Source organism: Falco punctatus (genome assembly GCF_963210335.1).
Source record: "Falco punctatus genome assembly, chromosome: 11".
In the NCBI taxonomy this organism is placed as follows: domain Eukaryota; kingdom Metazoa; phylum Chordata; class Aves; order Falconiformes; family Falconidae; genus Falco; species Falco punctatus.
The window spans coordinates 25,587,717-25,615,155 of NC_137591.1; the positions used below are offsets into that span (position 1 = coordinate 25,587,717).

The 27,439-nt window shown below is 39.5% G+C and overlaps 2 protein-coding genes across 5 annotated transcripts in view; one reads left to right on the forward strand and one right to left on the reverse strand.

Annotated features, from left to right (window-relative positions):
- The window catches only part of RGS4 (regulator of G protein signaling 4), a 205,050-nt gene that overhangs the window by 50,188 nt on the left and 127,423 nt on the right, over nt 1–27,439 (forward strand). The gene's annotated exons all lie outside the window — the stretch shown is intronic.
- RGS13 (regulator of G protein signaling 13) overlaps nt 1–27,439 on the reverse strand; it is a 53,485-nt gene continuing 26,046 nt past the window's right edge. For all 3 annotated transcript variants that reach the window (XM_080406993.1, XM_080406991.1, XM_080406992.1), the window contains one exon: nt 1–27,439. This exon is cut by the window's right edge and continues 5,637 nt beyond it. The gene's annotated coding sequence lies outside the window, so the exon portion shown is untranslated.

Here is a 27,439-nt window from a genome sequence, read left to right on the forward strand (position 1 = left end):
TGGGTTTTCCAGTGTTGTTTACTCACAGGTCCGTTTGAAGACACTTAGATCAAACGACCGCTGTTTTCTCATTCTTTCTGTAAGTCATTCAGAAGTAGCCCTGAGTTTGTTCAAGGCAAACTTGTGTTTACTCTGATGGGGAAGAAGATTAGACAATGAAAAAAATGACAAGAGATACTTGAGTTTGCAATGCCACAACTTTTGTAACTGCTCCAAGACTGGAGCACTGATGGAACTGAACAGCAGAGAGGACCTTCAGTGCTGCCAGTGACTGCTTGTTCCCCGGCTTTGTGGCTGTTGCTGCAATAGTAGGGAGCTCCTGTCAAGGCTAAAGTGAGCGTGTTTAATGCACAAAGGAATTTCTGCCTGAACAATTGGCCAATCCTCTTCTGCTGGACATCAGCAAACTAACGATGTGGTTAGGGGATTTGTGTACCTTGCTACTAACTTCAGCTGAAGGGGGAGTGTGAGCAGCAAATGTAAGGGTGATGTCTTGATATGCATAGGGAAAACAACACGTATTTATTTGATTGTTTGAAGGGGGAAAACAGCAAGTGGAACACAGATGAACCTGCTTAATCTCCCTGGTTCATAACATGCTGCATGTTTTAGTGCCAGCTCTCAGAAATGAATGTAAATGTATTTGTAATCAGAGCAGTAACCTCTTGATTACTTTTAAATGTATGTTTCAAAATTGGGGGCGGGGAGGAGGGGGGGAAAGAGTGTATATGTGCAGAAAACACTGTGTAAATTGAATATTAACTTTGTTAACATTGTGTTTAATATGTAACTCCTTTATATCTTACTGTCATTAACGACTGATGTTGACATAGCATTTGGCACCAATTTCTTAGTACCATACTTCTGTTGTTGCTGGTAAGTGGTAAGAATATAGTTTCAGTCACTACTATTACTTTCCCTAGCTGACTTTATTAATGGCCTGCAATGTCAAGGCTTGAAAATTTTAAAAAATATGTTCATTATATCTGGTTTTCCTGATTTCCCTTTACGTATGGAATTCACCTTGATTGTAACTTTCTTACATATTTAATATAGAAAGGATGCACATTTGGAACTGGGCACAGAATCAACACATGAAAAGCCTCTTGAAACAACAGGATATTTTTGCACTGACAGTCTCTATATGGGTAGTTTGCAAGTAAATGGAGAGTAAAGAAGGATGTGATGGTTTCCTCTGCTGTAGGTTTTTTTTGGGGAGGTGCCAGGCAACTACTCTGTATGCATCATCAGGCCAGCTACTTTGAATATTTTTTACTAAATCTTCTGTCTGCCCCATATTATTTAATTTGCATGTATTAAAGCTAGCAAATTTGTGGAATTGAAACAAAAGGTTGTTACAACTCAAACCAACTGAGATACTTTTATTCTCTTTGCCAGTTTGCATTTACATTTATAATGACATCACCAGCCAGCTCATTTTATCTTCTGATGGACTTTATTTTCATTTATAATTACAGCTGAGAAAACAACAGCTCTTTATTAAACTCCATCCCCAATTTTTTCATCCCTCATGGAAGCAAATCTACTAAGACTTCGTTTTGCTTGCCTGTCTGCTTGCTTTTTAAGTTTCTGGCTTAATAATCAACCATGACATTATTACAGTGAGTCCTTTCTGAACTGGAGGAACTAGATAGGGGAAGTCTGCTTGAACAGGGGCAGTCAGACACACAGTGGGTCTGCGTAGCGTTTGGGCTGGCTGTCTTGGCGATGGAGCTGTGTTACTGTGGTGGCTCTAGTCCCAAACCCTGCATTTCTCAGCTGGAGCCCAGCCTCGTGCAGGCATGGCAGTGTGGCTTTCCTGCTAGATCTGGCAGACACCCACCCAGCTGGCAGCACAGGTGAAGGGACTGGAAGTCTGGCTGGACTGCCTTTGAGTAAAGTAGCCTTTAGAAGTGGACAGGTTGTTCCTTGTTCTCTATGAGCCTCCATTTCCCCTGGCGTGATCAAAAAACTACATATTCACTTACTGCAAATGTGTATTCAAAGACATCTATACCCACAAAGCCAAGAGATTTTATCGAGGGGTGAGACACTAGCATTTGCCATTCTGCGTCTGTGCTGATCACTACTTATCTGCTCCTGGAACAACATTCAACACGAGATCACATTTTGTGTGAAACAGCACAGTGCCAATTTCTCACGTAGCTATGCTGATTTACACCAGCCAATGACTTGGCCCGCAATGGCACTCACTCCAGATCTCTCCCTGGTTGCAGCTGGTTCTCACCCCTGCACAGGTTGAGACATCCCCAGGCTGACCCGAGGGCAGAGCTGGGCAGCCCCAGCCCTGCAAGGGTGGGAGCTCCCTTCGGACCCTCTCTTGTTTCCAGACAGGTGGGCACCAGGGCCATGCACTTACTCTTCTTCTTTTACAGAAAAATGTGTCTGTGGCTTCCTTCTTCCTGTATATGGAAACCTCAGGCTCAGCAAGCCCTTTAAAATGACTCTGGCAGAGGGTTACTTTCAACCCTCTGAATAATAAGGCTGAAGGTTTCCCTTTCTATATATTTTTATTTTTATTATTTTACTTTTCGTGGTTTTGTTCTACTCTGAGAACTGTGTATTCAGTGCTGCTGTGATTGTAATTATTTTCTAAAATCCTCAGTGAAATAGCAATACTAATCCTATGTTTTAAGCTTTTAAAAGAAGCAGGACATTGCCATTTATAGTTGCTCAAGTTTAAGAGCAGATTTATAAATATTTACCCAAAGGATAAAGAAACAAGAAACTGGGAATGTTTTCTCCAGTCTATACTGACCTGATCAGGTGGTATCATGTAGTATGTTTACAACAATTTTTCAGCCCTGTGAGTTCTCCTAGGTAAGGAAGCTGCCTGTGGGCAGCTTCTAGTTTTCCCTAGTGTTTCCCTAGTTTGTGCCAGAACATATGCTAGAGGAAATGGGGAAGTATGAAGCATCCTGAAAATTTGTGGCAGTCTATATTGGCTGCTCTAACCTGCAACATGGCTAACATTTATCCTCGCCTGCTTTGCTCTACATAAGCTGTATATAGCTGAAAGCCTGGTCCAAGGACGGGATCAGTAAGATTAAATAGTAATTGAGTCTTAACTACGTTAACAAACCATATACTATTTAGCAAAATAAATTAGATAACATAAATGCCAGCAGATACTCTTCTTGGAAGAAAATGACTATAAAACATTCTGCTTTGCAGACTGAGCTAAAAAGCTCTGTCGGGAACCTAGCCTCTCCTGGAGGATACAGAAGAGGGTTTGGTCAGATTTCTACTTATTTGTTTGCAGAAGTCTAGGAGAAATTGTTACCTGGAAAGCATCCTGTTATTTTTACAGTAACAGAGGATTTTTAGGGTTTGCAATCTCAAAAGTTTCTCTATTAGCCTTTATTTTGCCCTGCTGTTAGTCACTGCCTTCAGAGAGAGTAGTGATTGACTCAAAAGCAAGAATCTTTATTCTGGGTTGCATTTGAGAAACATGATGTTTTAAAACCAGTCAGACCAGTGCAGAAGAAAATGTATGTGGAAGGCTAAACTTGCTGTGAAGGGATGTGATGAGATTTTTAGATTAGTTTAGTTGGTACCACAAGGTTTTTAAATCCTAGGCATCTGGGCACTAAATCGTGCAGCTGCACTGTCTTTTGCATGATTAGGCTATCATCTTTTAGAGGAGCAGTGGTTAGTTTCCGTGTTTTGTCTCATGTCTGTCATTAATTAACAAGAATTTACATGCTCAGGGACTTCTTTTCCTTAAGATACATGTAATCTTTGAATATTTTCAGCCATTGATGTAATACATTGAGCTTCCTGCTTAATTCAATTGCTGGTTTTAAATAGATACATTTTTAAACCAAACTTTTCAAGAAGCAGACTCAATGCACATGAAATTATCCTCATCTACAGCCCAGCTCAATTTGGACTGGAATGCTCTCAGAGTGTGATAGCAGCATTTTTTGCTCTTTGGGATTTAGGATAATTTTAGAGAGAGAGAGACTGAGAGCTCCAACAGTTCTTTTTCTGACTCTAGGCAGAGGCATCCATTTGCATTGTTTACTTTGCCACAGTCACCTTTTGCTCAGTCGTTGCCAGGTTGATTTTTCATCAGCTCCTGGATAAACTGAACTTTTCTGCTAGTTCCTACAATACCATTTTCATGGCTGCAGAAGACATCCTCCATTTTCTAGGCACACATTTTGTGAAATGCTGAAACACTAATTTTGTTCCTGATTTCTTTATCCATTTTTCCTAACCAGGTTTTAGTCAGTAGTTAAATTTGGATGCTCTCAAGAAATGTTGCAAGTACACAAGATGTAAGACAAAACCATTACTAAGCAGTTACTGTTTGATGCTTAATTGTTGTCCTTTTTGGAATGCCATGTTCAGAGCCATTTGAGAAATGCAGTGACCATAAGCCATCCATGTTATTTTGTTTCTGGATGCATGGGACCTTACGGCACATGCTGTTAGTTCTTGCTGGGAGTAAGCTGAGATGTTCATCGTCAATAAATCTGTAAATGGATACTAAAGAACAGTGGTTTGGGGCTTGTCTAGCAGGGGCAAGGAAACAGTGCAAAGAAAGGAAATGACAATGATCCAAGGGGTGAAACTAGAACTAGGGAATCACTTGATAAAAGCAATAGGAGACCAGTTAGAACAGAATAGAAGCAAGCATGTCTTTAGACAGCAGGTAGTGAATATCTGGAACTTGCTTCCACAAGAGGCTGTGGAGATGGGGCAGTCACTGGGTTCCAAAAGGCATTAAACAAATTCATGAACAACAGATCCACAAAGAGATGCTGAAAAGGATGAGAATCCTCTAACATCCCTAATGTCACATTTGTTAATGTTGAGCAACTGTGTGGGGAATGGAGCAACCAAGATTTGGTTTCTTGTGCTTTCCCTACTTAGCTACTTCAGCCACCACTGGAGACCTCTGATCTAGATGAGGCATCGCTCTGACCCACTGTGGCATTTCATACGTCCTTATAAGTGTTATTAATTACTCAGGCCACCGCACCATTAGGATTTAAAGCATTTACCCCTGAGAAGCCTACAAGTAAGGACCTTGTACACACACAGGATTTTGCTAGACTCAGGGTCTATACTTTATTTGGTTAAATAGTACCATGAACATTTATACAGCTATATAAATAATCACATCCAGTTAGTGCTGTCAGCTGAGCCAAAGTAGAGATTTTAAGTGCCAAGGGCTTAGAACATCTCTTTCTAATTTTACCCTGGCTCAAAGTATGTTTAGAAGATGAGGTATAGATAAAATCAGATAAGCAAAATTATCTGGTATTCTGTTGCTTGTAAAATGTTTATCAGTTTGAAATAAAAGAGGTGAGAAAAATAAGTTAATCTTTTACAAGAAATCAAACCATATCTAATGGCTGGATTAGGAGACTGTGTTTAATAAGCGACAAGAGATGATTACAAACAGTACCCAGTGGCTGTTGACAACCTTTTGGTTGCTTTTGGTGGTTTGCGCATACCTTGTAAAGAGATGCTACCTGCAGAGGTAGCAAATCTCCATGTGTTGCCTTAGCTGTAGCTAATTAGCTGGAAGATGGGTAGAAAAACATGAATGACTAAACTGCATAGTGGAGCTGTTTGAGATGTTCCAGCTGACTGGTTTTCTGGTAGAAAATGCTGATTCTTCCAAATGAAAGCATTTTTCCAGAATATGTAGCCTCAATGAGACTCATTTGTGCTCCATCCAGCCTGTTGTCCCACTTTGGCAGGCTCTTTGGCAGGCAGCCAGGCAGCCGGTGGAGAGGAGAGCGAGCTCTTTGCCTCTTCCTCAGCTGGATTTGCAGTGCCTCCTGCCTGGTCTTGGCACCTGGCTAGTTGAGCTCTCCCACCCTGGGGGCATGCATCTGTTCTTACAGCCCTGTCAGCTGTGTTGGCTATCCAAGTCTACCATTCCAGATGATACTTTTTCATATGCTTGAAATATTTTACAGGTCGGATAGGAAGTCCTTCAGGCAGCTCCATTAATACACAAAGACCCTAAAGGCAAGAGGAGCCCTTTGAGAAAAGACACCAGATGCAATTTTTTTTTACGCAGGAAAAAAACCAAAACTTCACTTCAACAGGTTCCTGATTGCTGATTTTTAAATCAGGAGCGATCTTCAGTGTTTTTCTGAATTCTTTTCAGCTGACACTGGGCTATTCCTCTCTCTAGCAGTGAAATAATATTTAATGGCATGTGCTAAGCTTCACCCTTAGTTTGTTTATGAAATGGGACTTGTGGCACAAAGGGTGCTGAGAAAGGTTCATACATACGACATTTTGTGAGAGGGTTTCATAGCTTTTGGCATACGTCAGATCTAATGATGCATCTTACCTTTAGAAAGAGAGGCAGGAAAGGGAAGGGGAGGTCTCAGTAGCCATCTGAGGAAAAAGCACTGACACAGCACCTCAGGGCTGACGTCTCAAGAGCTGCAAGTAGGAAGCAGGCTACAGCATGGTAAATGGAGACATTTAGTGGTACAAATGGCAAGGCACCTTGCAAAAGACTGCTAAGTTTTCTCTTTGCCAAGTTGTTGGAAGTCTGTTCTTCTCTTCCAGTAACTCATTTGTGATCAAGCACTCCCTTAAAAATTCATAGGATTGTGCCTGCCTAAAGGCATGGTAAAAGTTTGGATGATTTTGTAATATTTTGGTAGCTCCTCAATCAAAAATTTCACTTTAGCTAACTATTTTACTGGCTTTGCAACTGTGAGTATAGCTGGAATGACAGACCAGGAACAAAAAACTATGTGTTCCTCCTCATCAGACAACAGTCCTTTACTTCAGTTACAATATTTATACCTTTTTTTGGCTCCAAGATGTACAAGTCTTCCATCAGAGAGATTTATTTTGTGCTTGGTAATTTATATCTTTGTGGCACAGATGTCAAGACTTTGCAACATATGAGGCAAGAAAAACGTTAAGCTCAACAAGTCATATCCCAGGAAGAAATGTCAGCCATGGACTTGCCCTTTCTGGAAGTTGAGACAAGATGTTACCTCAAGGAGAAACAGAGAAGTCACTTACATTTGTTTATCACAGCATTAGGCCTAATTTACCCTGGTCTTGGGAAGTCTGTATTCATCTTTGTCTTTTCTATATGAAAACTACTGTACTAATAAGGAAGGAAGGAAGAAGAAAAATGGGGCAATTGCTAGACAATTAATTCTTGCAAAAGAGAAAAAATATGTTTACAGAACAGTGTTTATGTTATGAGATGGAAGAACCATTAGTGACTTTAAACATGAGCCATTTCAGTCTCTGTAACTCCCAGATGTTCCTGCTGGCAGAGGCGGGCTGTCCCTCAGCCCTACCACTTGTGCATCCTTAAAAGGGATATGGAGCGAGGTGGTTTCACCTTACAGCTAAACACATCTAATGGTGATTTGTTTCTGCAGGGAGTGGGCTCCCTGTTTCATCCTGCTCTGGGTCTAGCCCTCATACGACTTCTGGGTGCAATTCAGATGGTTACTGTAGTGCTTTTTTCACCTGCCCAGTCACTATATCTGACACGACGGAAATGATGGGAAGAGGGTGCAGGATAACCCTCCTGTCAGTGCTGTTTCGTCGGTTACACTGCCTTGGCTGCATGGCATTATACCCTAAGGAATGCATTGCTTACTCCTTTGCAAATCCTGTGCCTGGACTTCAGGACACCAACAGAAGGATTCTCTGAGGGATAGAAATTTAGGAGGGAAAACAGGTATTTTGTGGATCAAATGACTTCTCCTTTTTAGTGATAATTGGTAAAATAAGAATGAAGCCGGTTTTTAGAAGGGTGTGCTGTAACAATGATGAAAACAGGGTTGGGTTGAAAGATTGGACCTGGTCCCATGGCACAATGTTTAATCTGCATCTTGAATCATGCCTTTTCCCTTTGTTTTCCTTGGGACTGTGTAATTATTTTAAAAAAAAAAAAAAAAGGGAAATAACCAAACCAAAACCAAACTCCAGCACAGCAGCTAGATGAAGCAAGATATTTTTTAAAAAATATATCTGTTTTTTTCCTTGCTGTGAAACATTTTGTTTGAACCCTGAATTGATGGACACTGAAGCAAGTTATTCTTTCCTTTACAAGGGGAACACACCAGTCTTTCCCTGCTTCTGATCAGCAGATTTCACCAAGGATACACATGACATAAAATACTCTTTTTTCTTTCTACATTATGTGCACTAGCAAAATATACTTTGCACAGTTTAGAGTACTTGTGAGATGACCAGGTTTTAAAAATGCCTGTACTTTCCAATTTATTTGTCCTATTTATTGACCTTTTTTAAGATAACAAACTATCTCTCAAAAACAAAGCAACACATGAGAAACACTGTGGCAGGAATCCCAGTGCAGTGCAGCCTATACAGTTGTTCAAAGAAAGGCTGTCAGCCTTAAGCTACAGTTAAGGAGAGGGCTCAGTAAAGGAAGGCTGACGGTACTTTTTAAATGGATGACCTCTGGCCAGCAAAACTGCAACAGTGGCAGGTGTTGGTGATGACTTACACTGCATTTTAGTTAATAGATCGAGTTGGGGATAGTGCTAGGGTCTGTAAATATTATTGCTGGGCTTTGCATGGCTCAAAAACTTGGGTGACAGGGTCCAATAAGGTATGAATGTTTTTGTATACTTATTATATGGGTTGTCTTGATGGGCTGAATACTACAGTCAAGATTATGGATATGTTTCAAAGACCAGGTGTTTTAATAGCACATCTTGTCAATGGCACAGGATTTGTGGTTGCAATGAGGCCTGCTGTGGTCCAGTTTCAGTGACAGCAGCTTAGTTTTAGTACTGGTATGTATTATTATACACAGGGTGCCGCAAGTTTGTTTTGGGGTTGTTAAGAATATAAGCAATCCACTTCTGCAGCAAAGTTTCCAGTTTTAAAGTTCTCACATTTCATTAGTCCCTGGGAAGGGACAGGAGAGGCATGAGCTCCAAGGGGCAAGAACATCTTACATTTTTAGAAGGTGCTTTGGATAACTTATTAACATTATTTTGGTTGCATGCATTCCAAAATTAAGAGAGAGATAAGCAGTTTCACTTCAGGAAGATGTTTAAATAATCCAATCTCATATTGAAAAACTGGAAAACAAACTTCCCAGTATGATACTTAAAGGCTCTGAAGACTGCTTCTATTAAATGATCCTGTCTCTTGCAGCGTGATATCAAAAGAATCAACCTTCTCAGGACCAGAGGAAGATTTAAAAAAGCAGAGGAAAGGATGGCTGCTGGACCTCCTTTTCCAGCAAAGGTTCTTCTTGCAAGTTTGCTGGGAAAGAAGCAAGGAATAACAACAGGAGTGTTGATCTACTTTCCTTTGCTCCAAATATATTCTGAGAATGACCTGAAAAATACTCCTTCTCTAACCTTGCAATGGATGTGCTCTTGCCTCTCAAGGCTCTCCCTAGCATGACAGGATTTCTGCAAGAGGAATAAGTTCAACTCCATATCTGGAAATCTTTTTTACTAGAAATAGATTGTTAAAAGAACAACTCAAGACCAAATTTGCTACCCAATACTTTGCAGAAGTGCCAGCATGGTGGGATATGAGTGTGTGTGAAAGTTGTAAGAGGTCAATTGTCTAGAATTTTTGCTTACTAATTTCAAAGAAGAAAGAGGTGCCTCAGAAGGTAAATAATCTCAACAATTATTTGCAGACATTCCCACAAGGAAAGTTTTCAGTGCCTATGGGAATGTAAACAGTGCTATATAATTTGGTTTCTACTATGTATTTTGGCTTGGCTTTGGTAGTATAAACATTGGAGTTTTGGTTGGTTTGCTGTAAATAGATGTCATGGGGATGCTGAAAATTCAAAAATGCATTATTTCTGTTGTGTATTATTTTCTTCTCATTGTGTAGGACAGCTAACAACCAAGCGTGTTTTATTGTATAGCTTTGCTACTTAGAGTTATTGCATATTACTGCTATAAGAAGCAATAGAAGGAAGCTTATAAGAAGCCTAGAAGGACCTTCTCCTAACAGGAGCCAGGCCTCAGTTCTCAGAAAAGGAATCTGTTGTCTCGTTTCCAAAACAATTGTCTTCCATTTCCCTCATAACTGCATAGTACTTGTGGGAGACATTGTGTGTCCTGAACCTCATTTCTTCTCATAACTAGAAGAAGAGGCTTTATAAAAGTCTCTTTCAGTGGGGTATTGCTTTGAATAACAGCTCTTTAATGCTGGAACTAAAAGCATTGTTTAGCTTAGTTTATTTTTTGGATAGTTATTTAAGATGGTAAGTTAATACTCTTCTGTGCAAAGCCATGTTCACAAGAAGAATTAGATGGTCCTACTTAACATCTGTATAGTTTATCTGTAAACAGGGGAAGCAAATGAAGAATTATTAGGAGTCATTGGCTTGTTCTCTTCACTCCGCTCTAGGCTCAATGCCAGAGAGGTCTTCCTACCCAAAACCCAGGAAAGGGTTCTTGGACATGAAGTGCATGATGGTGGCTGTTTTGAGAGGAAAAAAAAATTCTTTAGTTTTGGTGTCTGAGCTCAGAAATTCAGAAGCATCAGGCGGGCAAGGGAAGAAGGAGACATTCTGGGGCTGCATTCAAAAAAAAATAGCAATAAGCCACATTCAAGGAGCTGGCCACCAAGGAAACTGATTAAAAAAAAAACAAACAAACTAATAAGAAAGGGACATGATGGTTGCAGGCAGGGGGTGCTCTTCTGTACTGAAGGAGGCTAGCAAGAGTGTATGTGGTGGAAATTTTTCTTCTGTCTTAATGAGAGCAAGTATTCAGAGTTTAGCATTGTCTAGGGTGGGAATTGCTTGTATGCCCAATGACAAATAAAAGCATATTAAGGAACCCGGTGGGCTTTGCCATTTCTGGGAGAACAACCTCCTGGGCATGTCCCCGCTGTGCTGGGCAGGGCTGGCTGGGGTTCTGCCCGCCTGCCAGCAGACGTGGCTGCCTGCTTTCCTCTGACGTCTGAGGATATGGAGGTCAGTTGACAGGCCGCCGAGGCCTGGCCCCTCACTGCCGCTGACCCCCTGGCCATCCTGGCCCTCCTGCCTTGCTTTCCACACTGCCCCATGGCTCCTGCTGTGCGGCCTGCGGGGCAAGGCCTGCACTGGGGGGGAGGTCACCGGGGAAGGAAAACTTCATACCAGCAAAAATATTCTGACTTTACCGGTTTAAAAACTTCTATGGAGGAACAAGCTGAGGAAGGATAAGGATGTGTGTTTTGGGCAATATGAAGTGCAATTTATTCAGACATAGATCAGAATGAGAGTGCGCAGAGGTGGAGGCCCCACTGCCAGGCCTGCCCGAGGGCAGGGCCCACGCCCGAGCTGGAGGGGCTGCTCTCCCGCTCAAGTATCTTCAGGGTACTTATTTGCCGATTTATATGAACATTACCTTAACCTGTGGGTTGAATGTAGAGTGCTAACAAATGATCATTGCCATAGGGATGCTGAGCCACTAATGCAACCTGTTCACTGGTATTTTTGATGACTGCAGTGAACAACTTCTGGAGAAACCATCTTATTACAACCCTCTACTTGTCTAATCGCAATTGTATTATTCGTGTGGCCAGAAAAAAAATGTGCTTACTCTTTTAACTTTCAGAGAATGAGTCAGAGGGCTTGTTTAACCCATACAAAGTAACATTTTTTTCCTGTTTGTGGTTTCCTGGCTTTTCCTTATTAATCACATTGTAAACATTTGCCATATTTCCAGGTAAACTTGTCTGATAAGTCTTACATTGCATAAAATAATATTTTACATTATTGACAAAAATATTTATTTAACCTTCAGTTCCCAGGAATGAGGCTGGAAGTCTTTCATAGAAAGACACAGTCAGGGTTTGAGTGACTTCCTCTAGCAGAATGTTGACTTATGATTAGCTTTACTAGCAAACTCATGAGAAAAACATGGAACTACTGCAATCCTGTAAAAGTCCGTGACAAATGTCCATGAAATCTAGCTGAAGAACAGAGACTTCATTCCTTGGATGGCTGCAGAAGTTCCTACTTTCGCTGTCTGCCTGCTGCAGGGAGAACTCAGCTGCCAGCACCTGAGCCCCTATCAAGATTTGCAGCATATCATAACAAGGCAAACTAAAAGTGCTGCTTTATGTTGTGGAGTCTCAGCAGTTGTTTCATTATCAGCTGAATCATTCCTGCAATAGGAAAGGAAATCTCAAAGAACAGGGTAGGTAGCTGGATACAAACTGTCCCTTCTTCTAATAGGGGAAAGATAAAAATTGGAGATAATTCAATTTAAGAACATAACTGCAAAGCACAGGACTGGTAATAGAGAAATGTGGGAAGGAGAAAAAGGAAAAGAGACATTGAGAAGGTCAGGAAAGATACTGAGTATCACATGGTTTGCAGGGTACCATGACTTCTTGTTTTCAACTACATCTGTGTTCAGCGGGGAATAGGAAACAGGAGGCAAGTTTTGATATGCTAAATTTGGCAAGCAGTTCCTTTGAGGATGAATTGGTTAGTTTTATAATGCCAGGATTTGCTACATAGCATTGAAATATATGTTGTAAAAGGAGGGCTGTAGGAATTACTGTGCTCTTGCAAAGCAATTTCTTTTCACTCAACAGGAAGAGGTTTTTTGCCTTCCTTTTGGTAGTGAAAAGGAAACTTAAGGAGTAGGTGCAGTATTTGTGAATAGCACCAAATACTACCGAAGACTGGACTAATATTGACTTATGTAAATGATAAGCAGGGAAAGGTATAAAAAATTCTGCTTACCCATCTGGTATGGCTTGGACGAATCACCCTGTATGTGAGAGATTTCCTCTGCATACAATACATTGAGCTGAGCTGAAACTGCAATAAATCTGAAAAAGCTGCAGTGCAAACTGTACTGAACCACAAAATTAATGAAAAATGGTCTTATCTCACATTCTGTTGTATTTTTAGACTGTTTCCTAGCTTGATGCTGGAAATTAGTCTACAAGGTATTTTTTAAGTGTTAATAAGATTTGGAAAGAAAATATTTGTGTAGGCATCAGATGCACTTTTTGTTCCATACTCTTTCTTATACTGGTATTGAGGATGTGCAACTATTACTGGAAATTAATACACCATTTTTGGACAAAACTATACAATGCTTTGGTGAGACATGTAGCAGTCATGTGTAATGAGGAAATCACAGTAGCTCTTTAAAATCACTTCGTTACCGGTCAGTACTAATGTAGCATTGTGCACAGTGGTTAGTTACCTGCTAAACTCCAATCTTTCAGCAATGGGCTTCTCCTGCTGGAATTATTTTTTATGCTACCTTGTGAGGGTAGTTATCTGTTACTAGCTTGGGATGGTTCAGATTTTTCACTTTGTCTCTCAGACCTAAGCTTCCAGCTTTGTGTATAAGCATGCAAGTAAATGGCTGGAATTTAAGAAAGGGCAGAGTGACCGAATATCTAATTAAAACCTTGCACAGTTGTGATTCAGGCTTACAACCCAAAGTTCATGGGAGCTAATCAAATGCAGGTCATAACACTGTGTGCATAAACAGAGATATGAATCTAACTTTTGGCACCTGTTTTTTTGAGAAGTTTGGCACAGATTTCCTGAAGTGCAGCACATAACCATTGCTACTTGGCAGCTTCTCCAGAGAGTAACTGTGATAGCCATCCTCTGGTGCACCTTCTATTAAGAAAACAAAGACAGGCTCAGATTATCAATTTTTTATCTCCTTAATTTCCTCTGAACTCAGAAGAAATTTGGCCAGGACTCTCCACTGGCCTGTCGTTACTGGAAATTTGCACTGAATTAATTGGCAGATTCTGTAATGCTTTCTACTTTTGCCAATAGTGATTACAAATCAGTGCAATAGCAACACAGAGATGACAACTCTTCAGTTCCTTAAAAAGAATAGCAGTTAGCCATTCTTCTGGGAATATAGACTACAAGCAGAAAGTTCTCTTTTCATTAATGCTCCTCAATGGAACGGCTGGTTTAGGTTTCTCTAGTTCTCTAATGATGGTGTTATGCCAAAGGGCTCTGTACATTCAAGTTTAACATTTTTTTCTTTGCATGCCAAGGATATGTGCTTGTGAATGAAATGCAGTGTTTGAAAATAGACAAAATGGTGTTTTAGAGAATACTATAAAGAAAGACTACCAGGAAAAACATGCCACACTTTTGGAGGGAGATACATCACATATAAAATTAGCCATATAGGTAATCTGAGTAAGGGTAGCCTAATTTAGAACAAGTAACAGTTCCTGTTCCACTGCAGACAGGGTTTAACAGCTCATTTAGCACCTGCTGCTGATTACAGTACTGAATCCCTATTGGTTTGGGATTGTCCTAAACAGTAAGCAGGTGATGTGGTAACTGCAAATTGAGCAATTAACTGCTATTATATAGAGATGCTAAAGTTTCAGAAGGTTTTGAGTGGAGGAAGGGCATGTGTTTGAGAAGGTAGGCAAGTGTTTTGTAAATTTTAATGTGAAGAGTTTGTTTTAAGGTACTTATGTAAAATACATAGTTGAGTGATGTAAGAAATGTAAGTTATCCTGAATTATCCTTCTAATTCACTAACAGGATACTTGCACCAAACCATCTGAGCAGTTGAGAGGCCAGACCATTCCTATAGCAAGCTCCTCTGGTACGGGTGGCTGGATAAACAATCTGCAAATGAGTTCAGTGGGTTCTACTGCCACAATTTTAAATAAATATGTTGAATAATAAAATATGTCAAGTAATAAAATATTTTAGAGTAAATATGCTGAGTAAATACTCAATTGAATAATTGCTCATATTTTATCAGAAGTCCTGTGTAACATGGGCTTGACCCCTTCAGTGAGAGGAAAGACCAGAACTTGGGTTTTCTACATCTTGGGTAAGTGTCATCTTCCTTACAGCTGACAGTAGCTGTATTTTAAAACAAAGATTGTGAGCTCTGTTTAGCCCATTAAAGGGACATGGTTCAGAGCAGCAAAGTCTAAATGAACACTGTGATGATGTTCTGTGTGTTACAGGGCCTACAAGCACTGCTGTTCAGAAGTTTGTACAGATGTTTGCAGGCAGAATTCATCTTGGGCTGCCTGTATACTGAACAGTTGGGAAGGGATGTTACCGTAGCTGCCTTGAGTTCAGTGCTGTGCTAGCCCTGCCCATAATGCCAGGAGGCTTTCTTCAGGGGTTTTGCTGTACAACTTGTGAGCATCTTGTAGCATAGGCAAGAGCTCATGTCTGCTTTGGTAATGAGCCAGTCAAGCTTGTTTCTGCTTGCAAAGTACTCTAAGGTCAACCTGTGCATTCAATACAAGGCCAAGGTACATCCAGCCAGAGTATGCTGGACATTATGTCTCTTACCAATTCTGTTTCCTCTTTGTATTTTTCTATTAGCTTTTGATAAAGACTTGATTGTAAAATCTCCAATAACTACTGAGAAATAAACTTGAGGAGCAGGGATATAGATTTGACCTGCTACCAGGGAGACAGAATGTACTCACTGTTCAGTAACTTGCTAAAGCTAGTAAGCTCAGCAGCATTCATAGAGCTGATGCTTGAGTCTGACTAGCAGCATTTCCCAGCACTAAACAGAGATGTGTAAATGTACCCTTTTGTTCTTCCCTGTTTTAAGCTCATCTTTGTGCTTTTTCTGGGGAAAGAGTTTTTAGCCAAGTTCTACATTTGTTGCCTTCTCCTATGTGCCCTGCACCCAGGGATATTCAGCAGGAAGTAATGCTGCTAAATCTGAGCCCAGACCTGTACTGGCAGATCCCAGAAATGTTTTCTTTGCTCTTTGGTGTTTAGTGAGCTGCGTTGGCTACTTATCTATAAAATATCTTATGTCACTGGAGCTGGACAGATGCATGATCCTGTGTAGAAACAGTACTAAGGGGGGGGGAAGACAAAGCTGATGGTTTTGGTTGGTTTTTTTTTTTTTTTCATTTAATTTGCTTTTTAAATCCAATGCAGAGCCTGGAAGTGTCTCATGTAAGAGCTGTAGCATTTTGGTTGCATCACAGTCTATATGAAGTTATGTACAACATGTAAAATAGTAGCTATATAAAAGCATACTTTAGAATGAATTGGGGTTGGTTATGCTACTGACAACACTAATGCATCAAAAAGAAATGGGAACATTATTTTGTTGTGTGATCTTTTATTCTGGCAACTACTTTGCATAATATAGCTATGCAAGTGTTTACCTTTGTGAAGAATACCATTAATATACCTGTTCCTTATATTTGTAGCTCTGCTTTCCAGGCTTGATTATCTTCAAATCTGTGCATCACAACAGTTAAGTTTTCCACCTGAATAAGACAAAGTTATATATGTGCATTACCTGCAAATTTGTACAAGTGATGTTACGTGGTCTTTACAAACCAGTAGATTTTGTTTCTTTCCTCCTTGTTTAATGTTTTGATTTGGTAGCCATAAAGAGAGAGAGGGGAGAGAGCAGATTATATCACAGGTTTTCTTGCATAAAATTAGGCTGTGAATGACTTCAAAAAGCCCTTTACAAATGAAAGGGTTAAAAAAGTCATTGGTATATACTATTTATATGTATATATATTATATGAGAACTTTTAGTAATGAAAAATCACCAATGAATGCTGCAACTGCCATTTTAGGTTTCTTCTTGAGGAAAATGAATGTCAGAGCATGTTTCCTCACTTCCATCTGAAATACTTTCTTGGAAACAGTTATAGAAAGTGAGTGTAGAATAAATGTTTTTGATATTGCAAATGTATAAAAACCAACATTATGTATTTGTTTTACATCACAGAAACCTACCCAGGCTTAATGAATTGTTCTTTCTTGCTAACCTTCCTTGAAGTAATTTGGAACTTGTTTTATTACTTAAGGTTTTGCAGAATTACAGTTGTTGATATATTGCTACTATGTCACTGAAGATAGTATCTGAAAAGAAAAACAGGGCAAAAAAAGTAAGTGTCAGAGAGAATTAATGTTCCAGTTATAAAGCTGCAAGCAAATTTGAACAGTCTGTTCTAAAATATTTTGTACTTCTGGCATAGAAAGACAGAAAAGCTATGTGGGTAAGCTGGAGAAAGTTATGTGTTTGTGTGTATAGTGTGTGGGATTTTTTATGTGTTAAATCTGGCCAGATGTCTATGTGGTATGAAGTCAGTATAGCTTTATTGATCAGGACAAGGCTAATGCGGAGCTAATTGTTGCCTTTAATGTTATGTTGGAGATCAGGCTTGATATTCCTAATCTGTCTTGTACATATGAATTTGTGCAGAGTTTGTATTGCAAACTGCCTTTAATTTCTTTGTTTACAACATAAAAACAAAATATACTTAATCTACAAGAAGTCCGGAAGGATTTAAATCATTAGTGACCATTAGTACCATTTCCTGGGTCAAGGTGGCTAAAACCTCTACATCTCTAAATTATGTCCTTCTGAATGTGTCTCTTTTTTGAGAGATGGGAATGTTCATCTTACCCAACAGATCTTCCTTTTCTAAAATATATTCCAAAATATTTTTCTCAATTTCATTCCAGAAGCTAGAAAGAAAATGTCGTTTAAAATTCAACCAAAAAATCAAAAAATAACAATTAAAAAACTCCACAACCTTGCCTTATTTCAGTTTTACTATTGGCTTGGTGTACTAATGTACAGGCGCATGTTGCAGCTTGAGCATAGTAGGAAAGGATCTACTTTTCCCACCACTTACTGCTCTGGAGGGTACGCCTAAGCAGGGGAATGTAAGGTGGGCTGACTGTCATCTAGGTGGCCTTTTGGTGCTCAGGTCTGCGAGCTGCGTGGAGGCAGCTGTGCTGGTGGGGCCTGTTGCACTGGGGAAAGTAGGCAAAAGTTTCCACTGCAGAGCTTTTCGAGGCAGCAATGTTGCAGTGTGGAGTGTAATTTTACATCTTTACTCCTGTACCGCTTCACATTTTATTGTAGAAGATTCCCTTTCATTTGCCTGCTGTCACCTTCTGGTTCCTTTCCTTGATAAAAGGTTATCTGTATGAGCAATGCTTTTGTATCTCACCAGGTAGGTAGCATTCTTTCTCCTGTAGTCCAGGATTCAGAGGAGGGAAAAAAAAAAAAGCCAAAGAGAAAACCCAGAGGGATCACATGCATGGTCTTCTGAAGTCACCTCTGAATAAATGTTTGCAATAGAAGTAGCTCTCTAAATGCAGGGTGCTCTTTCCAAGTATCCCAGGAGGAAGTATGCCTCATTGACTGGGGACATTGATGGTTCTATTGAAAGATGGAAGAATGAATAAACAGAACACTTTATTTAAACAAAACAAAAAAAAAACCCAACCACCAAAAAACAATGAAGTAACCTCCTGAGTACCAGAAGCAATGCTGTTTGCTTTGATCCTTTATTTGCACAGTAGGTAGTCATTTTAATCTCTCTGATTCCAATTATAGTAGCAAGTACACGTTGCCCATTTCACTGTTGTTTTTGGGGTGGTTTTCCAAGTATTGTAGTCCTTGTAGGTTTGCCTGGAAATGCTAAGTTTGTTCTTGATGTAAATTCATTGCTGTCGGTTGCTTTTGAGTAGAGTTTTGGTCCATATCTGACGGAAAAGAAAGAACAGCATAGTGGTGTGCTGTGCATGATGAGGAAATAACTAGGGCAATCTTTACATCTCATCTAGGCAGCTGACAGAGGATTCTTGTGCTTCAACCTGCCTGTCTGTTTCTTTAAACTTGTGCAGTTAAGCACAAGAATGGACTTTTTTCAATCATACCTCTAATCTGATCTGTGTTGTTGGATCACTTTCTAAATGAGTATGAGAAATCTATGCAGTAATGGTGCTCTTCTTGTTTTCCCCACTTATGGCTTCACTGTTCCTTTATTTTCATGGGAAGACTTAAAGACATAAAGGAGTTGAAGATTAAAATGCAACCATTCAGCAGATCCATATGATAAGTAATGGAACATTTTACTTATGGTAAGTATCACTTGGAGATATGTGACAGCTACAGATGTAGCTGATGAAGTTCAGCTTTCTTGTCTGTCTTGGTCTCTAATCCTGCTAATAAACTTATAAAAAAGTGTGGCAAGTTTTGTTTGCTGTCTTATTCCAGTTCTCTTGCATAAACATATCCATAAACCAAAGGTAAAATTCTTAAGGATGTCCTAGTTGCATACTTGCATTCTATTCAGAAATGAAAATTTTTGCTCAGCTGAACACTTCAGTTGCCCTGGCTACAAGCACTTAACATTTTCTCCTTTTCAGAACTTCTCATTAGCTTTCCATGGAAAAAAAAAAATCACGATTCCACCAGTCTTTTCGGTTTTGATAAAAATCAATGGTATCTGAGTTGCTGATGGGAAGGATTTCTCAGCACTGTGGTGAAACTCTTTTCATAAGTTGAGAGAAAAACACCTTTAAAATATGTTGCCTGGACACTCAGGTGGAGTGTGGGGTGCCTGGCTCAAAACCTTGATGTCCTCAATTTGTTTTCTAAAGCAGCAGATTGCTTCTGCTCAACTTTGTGTAACCAAATTTAACAGGAGCTATTTCTTCCATAGGGCAGCTGAGGGTGCTGATCAAATTGCCATTTCAACCGGGTTTTGGCAGGATGTGGGAACTCACAGTGATATAATCTAAATCAGTCTATTTGTAGGGACTTAGGACGTTGGCTTCTGGCTTTGAATGAGGTACAGCAAGGGCTGGTAGTCAGTTGTCTCCTGTAGTACGGCTCCTGAAAAGACAAACGGGCACCCAAAACTAATGGGTGTCATTCCTGGCCTGCACTCAGTCTCAGTTAACACTGGTTAAGTCTTCACTACAACTTCTGGCTATTTGTAATTGCACCTTGGGAGATCACCTGGAGAGCTCATGCTCTACAGGAGAAATCTTTCTGACATTGACATTGTGATTGCAGAGCTCACCTCTCTCAGCTAGCATGGATGAAATGAGGGATGTTTCCATCAGCCGGTGGGCAAACCCTGGAAATCATGCAGCTAAAACTAAGCACAGTGAGAGCCTCAGCCACTGCCAGTGTCCTGAGCAATGTGTATTTTACATGATTTTGAAAAAGCTGATTTCAGAGACTACAGACAAAATCTGCTTTGTAAATGCTAGCTTATTTGTTGCTAATATTACTGGATCTGTGTCAGACTAGGTCTGGGTCTTGTATTATTTCCTGATAGACCACAGCTTTGGAGCAAGTGTGTTATAACAAATTAACTGAAACATCTGCTTTGTAATAGTCACATCTTCTTTCTTAGATTGCTGAGCCAGCACTATGCAGTTTTAATTTATTGTGAGGATATATTACCATTTAGTGCTTTGTTAATTTGCCAAGTTTTAGGTGGCTGAGTTTTTCAGCAGCATTAGGAAATTGAACTCTGACTTTCTTGGGTTTGTTCCTTTTGACTATTAATCCATGTCACCAGCACACTGACTCACCCAATACACTAAAGTTATTTGGTAATATTCCTGGAACACTACATAAAACAGTTTATTCTGAGAAGTTGCATACTAACAGTGACATATTCTTACTCAGCAGACCTGCTCCACTGACTCTTTAAAACTTATTCCCAGCTGACACTTCTTGCTGCTTTTTTGTTCCTGGTAAATTTTGGGTCAACTGTGTAATTTCCCAAACCTGTGGTATCAAAACACCTCTCAGGAGAGGCTGTCAAGCACCCCAGACAGATCCATGGAAAATTTTCTCTCATCTGCATGAGGATGGGATCTCTGATGACAGTGCAGCAGTTTAACCTTCTTCCCCTAAAATTGCAGTGTTTGTGTGTGCATATAAAGGTGAGGATGGTAGAAATGGAAGAAGATATTCACATTGTTGTGGATGCAGATTATGTTAGGAGAAAAACATGAAATCCCCCATATTTACTGACACAAATTGCAGCAATGAGTGGAGACATTCACAATGAGTGCTGTGCTCCTGGTTTTACAAAGCTGATATTGGCTGGTTTTGTATTCTGTCCATGCTCCCTCTGAACAATGCAGGAGTGAAGGATTATTCAAAAAGCTATGGAGTGAGAATTTCTTGGATGAGAATTGTTTGGGGGCAACAACTGTTGCCAAAACAAAATGCTGTGTTTTATATACCCTTTAAAGAGATGTTTAAATGCCTATTTTTAAATCGTAACCAGAAAATTGTGGTGGTGGAAGGTGGTGTTTTGCAATTGGTTAGTTCTAAGCTTGTGTGCTTTACAGAAGAGATCCTTTGGGAAGGAAGGTATCACTTATGAAAATTGCTCCAAGACTGCTATCAGTAAAGGAATATGCTTCCTGACTCCTCTCTGAGCCCCAGGTTTGCATGCTTCCTTTTTGAGTATGCTTTGTTAATGTTTAGTAGATTATGCACTGTTGTATGTGTTGTCTGTTCTAACTGGAGTAAGAGAAGTGACCTTTTGAAGGATAATTACTTGGATTTTCCCCCCTTTTTTGTTTGCTAGTTTCCTACTGAACCTAAGCTGTAAGTGTAGACACTGCTGGCTCTGTAGAACTGTATCTTCCTTCATCTCATCAAGGCAGCAAATTATAAAGCTTTAATATCTTTTGATATTGAACGAAGGGCTCAGTGTAGTTAATATTCCAAAATACATGGCATCATACACCTGTGTAGAAGTTGTGAACGGTAAACAAACTTAGAAAAGGTGCCGAACATCTCTACACAGTATACAACCAGCTGACAGCAAAACTTGAGGTTAATTTGCAGGCCATTTAAATGTGCTTGTTTTCTCTTCCTTTATACTGGCAAAGATGGATGGGATTTTAGGTTTTGTTCCAGGCAGTAAATATGCTTTCCCATATGATGATGGAGCAAACTGGTTTTTGTAGTTGGTAATCAGAGCACTTAGGAAAGCACCCAACCAGGGGTTTGAGTGCTCAGGGGTGTTGAGAATTCACTTTTGCTCTAAGCGTGCTACTGTTTGCAGTAACACTAACCAGATGGGAATGGCTGTGTCAGAAATACGATGTATCTTTATGGTGGAGGAAATAGACACAACTATCCTGCAAGTAATGACTGGAAAAAAAATCCACATAATATTTAGCTGGCAAGTGACCCTAATAAGAATGATGCTCATATAAAGAAGGCCCTAAACATCTGGAGAAGTTGCATGCAAATTTTGAAAAGTTCACTTCCAGATTCGTCCCTTCAGATACAGGGCCCTAAATTGACATGGTTGTAGAAATACCATTATATTTGAAGTAAAACTTCTCCCATGGAAAGTGGTTACATAACTAAGAAGTAAATTAGGGAGTTGTAATTAAATAACGAAGTCAGACCTGTGTATTTCTAAATGGGATCTTCAACAAGAAGCAAGAAAATAGAGTAGAAACAAGTACAGAAACCAGTAACGTTCCAATGAACAAATAACTGTTCATCTAAGTTAACTGCTTCTCTTTATATACCAAAATGGCTAGGATTTTTGTTAATGATGTTGGTGAGCTTATTAATTTTTGGAGTCCAGTTGTTTTCTTTGTGTGACATTAGCCACATGTTCCCTGAAAACTGCAGTGACAGAGGTAGTGCTGGGAAACTACTTTCTTGCTGGGATCTGATGAGGCCTTTCAGACATCTTTGAGGGCTTTCAAACTGATGCCTGACAGTATTGTTACTTTTAAAAACCTGAACTAGAAATAGAGGGAAGCTTAAGACCTATGGTGACATGACAGAACCCATGGGCTGTACCCTGTTGCTGGCTTTCCCTTCTCTCTGGGCAGTTTTGGCTGAACAGCAGCGCTAACTGGAAGGGGCGATTCCAACTGAATTTTAATATTGAAGTGACTGAGTGACGCAACTGGTCTTTTTGCATGTTGAAATCAATGCAGCTCTAGAGAGGCTGGAAAGGAGATGTGTAAAAGGGTATAACTTGCATGTTATATATATAATCACCATCCTGATCTTTTCCCTAAATGCTGTTCTGTTTGTGAAGCTACCTTTGCTAATAGCAAAAGAAATTCTTCTTTTGCTATCCCCATGCATGTCCAGGTGCAATTTGTTGTTCATCCCCTTTCCTGATCCATATGGGTCAGGACCACTGCAGGACTGATACAGGAAAAAAATACAACATACTTTAAACTGCTCTACTTGCTATGAAAGCTGTTCACCCTGTGCCTTTGCTTTTAAAGTACCGTTTTGTGTTTGTTTCTCTTGTTCTTTTTAGATTGATGTTGCAGGTATAGGCACGTCCCCTCTTGTGACACTGTACTTCTTGTTTCTTCGCTTATCTGAGAATGTGTTCTAGGATTAATTCTGAATTGGATAGTGTGGTTGCATCTGCCACTTCATTTGTCATGCTGCAATAAAGCAGAGTATGCTTTGTGCTTTTAGCTTCACTGGGTTTTATCACTCATTAATTGTCACAGACTTTAATCATTTGTGATGTAAATTCTTTTCAAATCTTTCACTTCACATTAAAAAGAAAGCTAATGGTAAGCAGCTGAATATCAACGACAAACCTAATGATGCAATTGTTTCCTGATAGAGCTCTTTAGATGAGAATCAGTAACAATTTTAGTTTCCCAAACATGTTTGAGGACCCTATTTTCTTTATCATATAACTCTTCTATGCCTGTCCAGACAGGTCTCTGTTGTACATGTATCACAGCTGTTTGGCCAAGGAAAAAAGGGAAGAGTGGTGCTCCAAACAAAAGAAAAATAGCAACAGTGGAAAACTGACCAAAAGCCATCTTAATTCATCGAGAACCAAAGGAATGTTGACTTTCTATACTGGTATTTCCCATGGGGATCCCAGTTGCCTCCTTTACAACACTGCTCATAAATACTTTTTTCATTGCTTCAGTAATATTATTACATCTGGGCTAAATATGATCAGTCTTAGATCTTGCTGTTCCAATGTATGCTGGTGTGTTTGCATGAATGGACTGTGCACAAGTTGGGAGGGAGAAGAAAGCTTCCGATCTCGTCCATATGTGGTACTTAAAATGTTTGTGAGGGCTTTAGAAGGTTTTGTGTTAAACTAAATGGGAAGCCAGAGTCTTTTTATAGTTTTGTTTCTCTTCTTTCTTAACTCTTGTTATTTCTGGTCTTGCAGGAGTGGTGTCCTAATTAAAACATCCTGCCTTCTGGAGCCTGTTGGTCACATGTTGATTGTGTTTTAAAATGAAAAAAAATTCAAATAAAATGGAATGGGAAAAGTCTGTTGGAAACTCTTTCTGATTTATGTTTAGAAGTTTGATGCAGTTTGCTTCTCTAAATGCCTCTGGATACCTAAATGATTAAGAATGATTTTGTGGGTTTTGTAAGCTGTACATATTAAAAATACTTTTCTAATATAAAATTGTGCACTCTTACTGAAATAGAAGCTGTAATTTAAAACGGCTTGATGTGGAAATGTGGATGTTCTGGTTTTAGTTTGGAATTTGGGAAGAATCTATCTTAATAAATAGCTGAGTTCTATAAATATTGTTTTCAACTTTTTAACCCTGTCTTTGAACGCTTCATAATTACCACTTACAGCATGGTGTGACTGATAGGTTACACTATGTACAACACTGGTTAGGTTGTCCCTTTTTGTGGGGGCAACGTTTACCTGGTTGGTTGTAGCAGGTAAAGAAGGTGCCCCACTGTGTTGGGGTTTTCCATTCCCAGCTGCCTTGTAAGGCAAAGCCTGTGCCAATGGAGACTGATCAAATTGTCCTGCAGTTCAGTCCTGGGTGGCTCCAGTGAGTGTCCTCAAGGGCTTGTCATGGCTTAGCATGGGCTGTCTAATGGTGTGAGTCCTAGCCAAAGAGGAAAGTGGAGGGGAAGAGGTCAGGTTGGGGGGTAAGCTGGCTTTCTTTCAGACTTTTCAGCTGTTTGTTTTTATTTGGGGTAATATTTTGCCCCTAAGTCTCATTAAGTTTCTTACCTGCTGGCTTTTCAGCTCTCTGTTACTCCTTCACGAGTTTTCTCAAGTAGCATGCACTAATGCCCTGGGGCTTTCAGTGAGGACTACCAGCCTTAATGTAACATAAATAAACGACAATCTAGTCCTGACTGTCCAGAAATACTTCCAAGTTACGTCACTGCTAAAGCCTAACTGCCTCAGAATTGTAAAACGTGCTTTTTATCACACCAGTTTCTCAGCAATGGTTATAAACTTATGCTAGTGGGGTCAGGTCATTCTTGGCACTGGAAGTGATCTTTCTTCTACTGATGTAAAGTGCAGACAGAGTATATTAACACCTTTCTACAAATGCTGTAGATGTATTCCAGCTAGCTACTTCACTTGTAAAATGTTAAATGTCAGGTAGAAAATATATTTTTATAGCCAAAATGGCTGGCAGACCCAGTGCAGATACAGCAATGATACAGCAATTAGAAAAATTATTTCAAAAGCTGTGGAAAAATAACTGGATTATTTAAACTATTAGCTTCATGTACCACTGCACAACAATCAGTAAGTGCAGGCTAAGTTGCTAGAGGCAAAATGATTGGCATGTTCTATTAAACTTTCACCTGTTAGAACAGGTAATTTGTTCGCTAGATTTCATCTTTACTATTTGATCTCATTTCAGTTCATGCTGGAAAAAACACTCTGACGTTTTTGTAATACTATAGCTTAAATGTATTAGAGCAGCAGACCTAGACAGAACATAATTATCTCAGCAACTGCTCTGATTTTGCAGCAACTGTTGCTACTTTTGTAACTGATACTAGAGGTTGATTTCACCCACTCTTCAATATTTAGCAATGTAAAGCTGTAAGGTTTTAAATGTCAGTGAACTGTTCATCCAGTGTACTACAATAGCAAAGACAATACAGGCTTATCCTCTGAGCAATTTTATCCTATTTTACCAGTAACCATGTTGCTAGGAAGCAATTGCCATGCTGATGTAGCAGCAATAAAAGTTTAAATAGTTGCCCTACTGTAATTTGTCCTGTGGGACTGTTGCAGTGTTTGTATTCTGGAATTGCATTTGATAATGTGGTATTCATCATTTCAGTCCTCTAATGAATCCATGTGAGTCGATGTCTGAGTCAATTAATAGGCCCACTCAACTTGTGAGCTGGGTGGGTGGCACTCCTGCGGAGCAGCAGAGAGCTGCCATAAGCAAACTTAGTTTTACCTTGCCATGGTTTGAGTGGGACTGTGGGAAACCTGTCTGTGAACAGCGTTTCTGGGAAGGTTGTGTTGTGTGCTGATGTATTGGTGGTGCTCTGGGACATGTTACCTGGCCTAGTTATGAAGACAGACTGTGGTGGTGCCAGAGACTGTGCTGGAAGGCTCAATACGTATAGAGTGGAGAGAGGTCTTTGACGTAGCATCAAGGTGACTCCTGAGAGAGTATGAACTTGTCTGAAAGAGCTGTAAGTGACAGATGTTAATCTAGAACCAATGCAGTTTACAGGATCTAAATCCTGAGTTATTTAAAACAGACAACAAACCCTTTGAAATATCCTAAAATATGTATGTGTTATACATGCTTTAAAAAATATCAGTATTTAATGTAAAGAGAAATGGGAGGTATATAGAAAGGGAAGGAATCTGGAGAGCTACTGAGATAAATATACAAAGAAAAATGTGTTCTAGAAAACAAAAGTAGAGTGACCACCAACAGAAACTGTTGCAAAAATACAGCTAAAATGAATAGTGAAAGAGTGAAGAAGATAATGAGGAATAAAGAAGCAATTTTTGTATTGGTATCTGAACTGAAATGAGATTACAAATATTAACTATAAATTACTCTTTCGTTATTAAAAGATTATTTCAGCAGCAGACAAAACTGAGTGAAGGAACAATATGGGAATTGATTCACAGGCTAGAAGTTTCTAGATATTTCTTCCCTTTGATTTTTGTTATTGTGGACTTCTTGAATGATGAGACTAAAAACTAAGTATGTCATCATTGGTAGAGAATAATTAATAAAAATATTTATGGTTCCTACTGTTGAGAAGTGATCTGTCATGGCACTGAATGACTCATTAATAACTGACCAGATCACGTGTTATGAATGATAAATCTTTATAATTGCAAATGTCTGAAAACTGCTTTTAGAACTTTGCCTGTAAAGTTCTTTCCCTGTGTATTTATGCAAGTGAAGTTACAGTCCTGTACTCTTTCCTCTAATCAAAGGCAAAGTGGATCATGGTATTGTAGAAAGGAAATAACTCCATGAAATAATTGAGTATGTAACCATTTCTTTAAGAAAAAGAAAATCTTGTCCTTATTTACTCACCTGTTAGAGGTGATTACTGGAATCACTGTTTGCAGACAAGGAGTGTGGAAGAAAAAACTATTTGGCTTGGCTGGTACAATATGCAGCAACAGCTTTAGTGATGGATGGCATGGGAAACTTGACTTATCAGAGACTAGTGAGACAGGCAAGCCAGGACACAAAACAGAGGCAACAATTTAAATCTGTCATTAGATGAATGCCATGTTCCTTTTGGACTCGGCAAATACAGTGACAATTTGTCATTTCTGCTTATTCACACAAAATGCAGTCTTTCAGGTGTGGTTTCATGTTATACCTTAAGCCTTGCTACCAGCCTAGCAGAGCGCACTCTTACCGCTATTGCAAAACTTCTGCTCT